At 38.5% G+C, this 5,814-nt stretch overlaps 1 pseudogene; it reads left to right on the forward strand.

Moving 5' to 3' along the window:
- Positions 1-2,774: 2,774 nt before the first annotated feature.
- Positions 2,775-4,258, forward strand: LOC143881925 (exocyst complex component EXO70E2 pseudogene; annotated as a pseudogene).
- The last annotated feature ends 1,556 nt before the right edge of the window (positions 4,259-5,814 follow it).

Consider the following 5,814-nt stretch of genomic DNA (forward strand, 5'->3'; position numbering starts at 1 on the left):
AAAAAATGTGATTTTTATCTGAAAATCTCAGCAAAGGCTTGAGTTGGCTAAATTCTCAAAAAAGGGGTGAAAGGCATCCCAAGGAGTGTTTTAAGACCAAAATGCCCTTGTGTTGGTGTAGACACCCCATTTTGACCATTCCCTTAATAGTGTTATGTGGTGAAAAATCTTCGTCAAATCAGTGAATTAGGACCCCAAATTTCATTCTAAGCTAGGTTAGGGTCTCACCGAGGTCCCTGCAAAATTTTGTCCAAGTCTGTCGCAGTTTGCTTAGTAAACGAGTGAGCGTCATAGTGTAGCAGAAGGGGAGTGGGATATCCAATAGAGGGTGTGCCAATACTAACCTATGGCCAACAACACCAAGAGCAAAAATTAGGCCCATTGCTTACCTGAGTCACCCCTTATAGATTTAAAAGGTTCTTAAGTACATTAGGGTGGGGGCTGTCCCTTGAAGCAAAAGAGGGCTAAATTTTACAAAAGGTGGGTGGTTTACCAAGTTAAGAGAGTGCACTTATCAAAACAAAGGTGTACTAAAATTAAACCCACCAGTGAGCCAATTCATGAAGAAAAATAGCCGGGTTTGTATAAAAACAACATAGGATATGATTGTACTGATCATGTGTTAGTTTTCTCGAAATTTTCCAAAAACTAGTGTTTGGTTCTCATTCCATGGAAAATAGTCAATGATTTTATCCTAGCCATCAAAAGAAGAGAGATCAAATGGATGTCTAGAATCAATTTTGTGGACGCGCTTTCATATAAGAGTAATAGATAAAATGAGCGGACACTCATTCTTTTGAGTAGAACAACAATCAAAGGGGATGGACTTGAGAAGAATTAGGGCCATTCATTTCATAAGAATGTAAAGAGAAATCATCTTAGCCACCTAAAATGGATGAATGGATGAGATGGAGGGGAAAAGGAAATATCTAACTACAAAAGAGAGGTGGTGTAGACACCCCATTTTTACCGAACCCTAAACCCTTGCTTTTGTTAAAAAAAAAAAAAAAATTTAATAGGTGAATATGATGTCCCAAAATCAGTTCTAGCAAATCCGTCGTGATTTGCATAGCAAACGAGAAGGGTAGGTAATGTTGTGTAAATTTAGTGTCGCAGAAGGGGTGTGCATTACCCTGACCAGGAGGTAACCTGGTGGGAATAAAGCATCCGTGATTTGCTGCAGGAGGGTGTCCCTGGGTAACCAGAGAGGCACGAATTTTTTTTATTTCATTAAATTTTTTACTCATGGGCCACCCTTTCCAGCAAAGTAATGTAAAAAAATACACAGAGGGGCTGTCCTGAGCACATTTGGGGGTTGAAAAATTACGAAAAAAATCTATAAATAGAGACCTTGGGTTTCATTTGCAAGGGGGGGCTAATATTTCGAGAGAATTTTTAGAGAGAGAAGCTCTGCGGTTTTTTTAAGAGAGAGAAAGTAGATCTGAGCCAAGCGATCACCCTCATTCCTTTTCTTCTTCTTCGATCGTCCATCCGGCAAGATCGCTCGAGCTCCGGTCAGATTTTTAACTCCGGTCATCTTGTTTTCTTCAAGGTAGCTTTTAAAGACCTCCGATCTAACTATAGCCTCTGCGAAAATCATAGATCTGTTGATTTTCTCCTTACAAACCCTTAGAATTTTAGATTTCATCATTTTGTTCTAATCAAGCCGTTACAGTCAGAAATATGGTGAGTTTTGTGTGGATCGAACTTTTTTTTTTATCAAATCTGTTTTGAGATCGAAGAAGGCCAGCAAAAGGATTACAAAGGAAATTAAATCTAAGATTCACAATGTTGCTGCTATTTGAAATTGAAAGACAAGTGAGGAATTTGATACAAATCAAGATTAGAAGGAGAAGAAAAGAAAGAAAAAAAGCTCATAAAGCGATGCATTTTAATGGCGAAGAACCAAATGCCTTGCATCTTTTCGAAGAGAATGTCGGTTTTGGAAGATCTTTCAGAGTCTTTAAGGAAGCTCCTTTAATGGATTTCGATTTCCCTCTCTGCTCTATTTCAATTTCAGGTTCGTAAACTTCTTATACCTGTGCTTACCACTTTTCTTTGAGGATTTTGAGCTTGAAAATTCTAAAGTTTTGTGGCCTCATGTTATGGAAGAAAGACTGATAATTTTTTCTAACAAATCTTCCGTTTCTTTTCCGTTTCGGACTGGTACAAGCCCTAACTGGCTAATATTTCAACTCATTTTACTGCTATTCTGGAAGAATTCCTCGACAATTTGGATAAATTTACAATGCATTTTGTTTTATCTATTCGTGTGGTGACTGAAGTGAAAGGAGGGTGATTCAGATATTACTTTCTTTTGAATTGGATCTTCATTTCTGTAAGCTATTGGATGTATCAGTTGAACCTGGAACCTTCACTTTTGGGTTCCAACCTTTTCTGATCTGGGCCTTTTATAGAATAGAAGCCTGTTTGATTTTTGAAATTCATTCATAATAACTAAATTTCCATCTTCTCTTTGTTGATTTATGGTAATGTTCGAGAATTTTAGCTAGTTTGTGTGGTTTGGAGCTATTGAAGGGGAGGTTTTTCTCTTTTGGAAAATTCCAGAAGGATAATGTGTGTATTCCTGTGGCTCTCATCTAAGCATGACTATAGTTTGGAAAATACAGGTTTCAGGCTCATTTCAAGGTGTTTAGTTTAGTTGGTGGTTTCCAACAGATATATTCAGTTATGTGTTGCTGATTCCATTCATCTAATCCAATAACTGCGGCATAGGATTTCTCTTTTGCATCTTTCTATTCATCTCGCTTGCAATGGCAGACTGTAAATCCTTGGGCACCATCAAAAGAGAGGAACGAGTTGTTGCTGCGGCGCGTCACATCTTAGAAACCATGGGAACGAAAAAAGATCATGATTTGGGACTCAGATCAATCAATAAGATTGGATTGCAATCCAGAGGAAGCCTCTGAATATTTACAGGTCATCAATGAAGTTAGACAATTGACGGAGAGCTTGCCTCTGAATGAAGATGGTGAAGAGAATGAACTTCTGCGCCGTGCACATAGTCTTCTTCAGATGGCAATGGCTAGGTTTGAGGAAGAATTCAGTCTCATTCTCATTCAGAGTAAGCAACTTTTGGAACCTGAGCACTTGTCTTTTTGTTCAAGTGAAGATGAAATCGTGGATGAGAAATCCACCATTTCTATTGATGATGATCTGGCTGAGGACGCTCGGGTGAAGTTTCAGAGAGATAGTGGCAGATGTTCAGAGGAATTTGTCATTGATTTGGTCCACCCGGATGCACTTCCTAACCTTAAATCCATAGCAGAGGTTATGTTTATGTCAAAATATGATCAAGAATGCTGCCAAGCTTACAGTAGCATCCGAAAAGAATCCCTTGATGAGTGCCTGTATATTCTCGAAATTGAGAAACTGCCTACTGAGGAAGTTCTGAAATTGGAATGGAGTTCTTTAAACCTCAAGATAAAGAATTGGACCCGAGCAATGAAGATTTTTGTCCCCGTTTACTTTACCAACGAAAAGCGCCTCTGCGACCAGATTTTCTGTGAGTTGGGATTGTTTAACCAGACCTGCTTTGTTGAGACTTCTAAGAGTTCAGTCCTTTTGCTTCTAAATTTTGGTGATGCCATAGCAATCGGACCTCGCTTACCAGAAAAGCTATTTAGGACACTTGACATGTACGAGTGTTTAGCGGATCTTCTACCAGATATAGATGCTTTATTCTCGGAAGAGGCCGGTTCTTATGTTAGAACTGAGTGCCATGAAGTTTTGAGGAGACTAGGTGATTCTGTGAGGGGAATTTTATTGGAATTTGAGAATGTCGTTACAACAAATATATCTACAACTCTATTTGCTGGAGGCAGGATCCATTATCTGACTAAATATGTCATGAATTACATAAAGGCCCTTATGGATTATAGCGATACCTTGAATTTACTTCTTGAAGACAGCAATGAAGAAGATCACTCATCATCATCCAATTCAAATGGTATTTTAGAAGGAGATGGGGAATGGAGGGACTTCTTTCAATGTTTCCCCACTGTCTTGTTGGCTTCAATCGGTGACTTCGATTCTCGAATCCAACCTTGATAGTAAATCCAAATTGTACAAGGTTGGTTATCTACAACACTTTTTCTTGATGAACAATACTTATTACATGGTTCAAAAGGTTAAGGATTCTGACTTTGGAGCTCTTGTCGGAAACGACTAGATTCGAAGGCACAATAGGAAATTTCAACAACATGTGATGAAGGTGTTAGCCCAAGCCTATCCTTAGGGGACTTGCTCAGTCCAAGTAGCATACCCCTCCTTTGTATATAAGAGACTTGCCCAGTCACATCAGATGTTTACTTCATTTGTGTCTCAGAGACAAGCCTTGTCTCATATAGAGAGTTTCCCCTTTAGGAGGCTTACCTAGCCTCATGTTAGAGTGGCCTCCTCTTTTAGAGCGAGTTTTTGACTTGGTAGTGTTATTAGAGAGTCTCTGACTCATTTGTACCTCTCTTTAGTGTTTTTAGTTAGGAGTTTCTCCTTTAGAGTAGTTGATTATTTCGCTTTGATTAGAGACTAACTCAGTCTTATTAGAGCTTGGCTTGCCAGGGATCTTGGATCGTTTTCTCTCTTCTTGGGACGCTTGTTTGGTTGTTATGAATCGTCTCTTTAATACCTTTGTTGCTTGTTCGGGGTTTCCCTTTTTTGCTTTAGGGCTTTGCCCTAGTTTATGGTTATGCTTGTTTGTTCTCTGTAAGAGTGAATTCATCTAAAGATCGAAAAGCATTGGAATATTTTAAAATCCAAAAACATTAGAAATTTGAAACTCAAAAATATTTGAAAACTTTAAAAATATCAAAAACATCTGAAAAACATTAAAAAAAACCCTAAATCAGCTAAAGTGTTGAGTTTTGTAGCGTATTAGGAGAGTTCGTTCTGAACTACATTGGCTTGATCCTCTTTCACGAGGTACGTAGTGCAGCTCGGGATCCATATCCCAAGTCCAACCAAACCTTTAAAAATAAATTTGTTAAATTTTCAAAAAAATAAAATAATACAAAGTTTATTCAAAACCTTTTTTAAAAGATCTTCCCCTAGAGTTAGGAGTATGTCCTAGTTGTTTATGGTGTTTTAGAGTTAGGGGCTGTCTTGATTTGTATTGATATGGTGTGTCTTGTCGTGTGAGTGTCCCTAGAGTTAGGAGGCCTCGAGTCGATCGGTTAGACATTTAGTCGAACCGATGGCTAGACTAGGAAGCATATAGTCAGCCCATGGTTTTCATTAGGTTGCATAGCCTAGTTACACATAGGATGTAGGACCCACCTGCATTAGCTTAAGGCTAACCAACTTGCATTAGTTAGGGTATACAGAGAGTCCTAACACTTACAATTCATATGAACTTAAGCAATTGTGTAAAAAGCTTAAAAAACAGTCGAGTCTAGTGGATCGAGTCTAGGATAGCGGTTCTAGATGGTTAGGCATTGTAGTTTAGAATATGTCATCGAACTACGTTGACTCCGATTCTTCCCAAGGCCGGGATACATAGAGCAGCTGGGATGGACGGCCATCTTGGTCCGAGTCAAGTCGCATTAGAGTTTTAGGATTCATCTTATCCAGTCATATTTAGAATTGATTAGTGTTGTATGTTTTGATGTGTTTTCTTACTTTCTTGTACTGATACTATACCTTTAGCTGTAGCTTGCATGTGTATGTCCACCAGAACTTAGACATCCATTAGGCATGTCATTCATAACCTAGCTTTGCTTAGGTGACACATCTTTCATTTCATTTTGTGTATGCTTATTTCTTTATCCTCAGGAAATACATGCTTAGGTAGACGAT

The sequence above is a fragment of the Tasmannia lanceolata genome, unplaced genomic scaffold (assembly GCF_043159265.1).
Source record: "Tasmannia lanceolata isolate RefF3 unplaced genomic scaffold, GAP_Taslan_0.1 ptg000002l, whole genome shotgun sequence".
Taxonomy (NCBI): domain Eukaryota; kingdom Viridiplantae; phylum Streptophyta; class Magnoliopsida; order Canellales; family Winteraceae; genus Tasmannia; species Tasmannia lanceolata.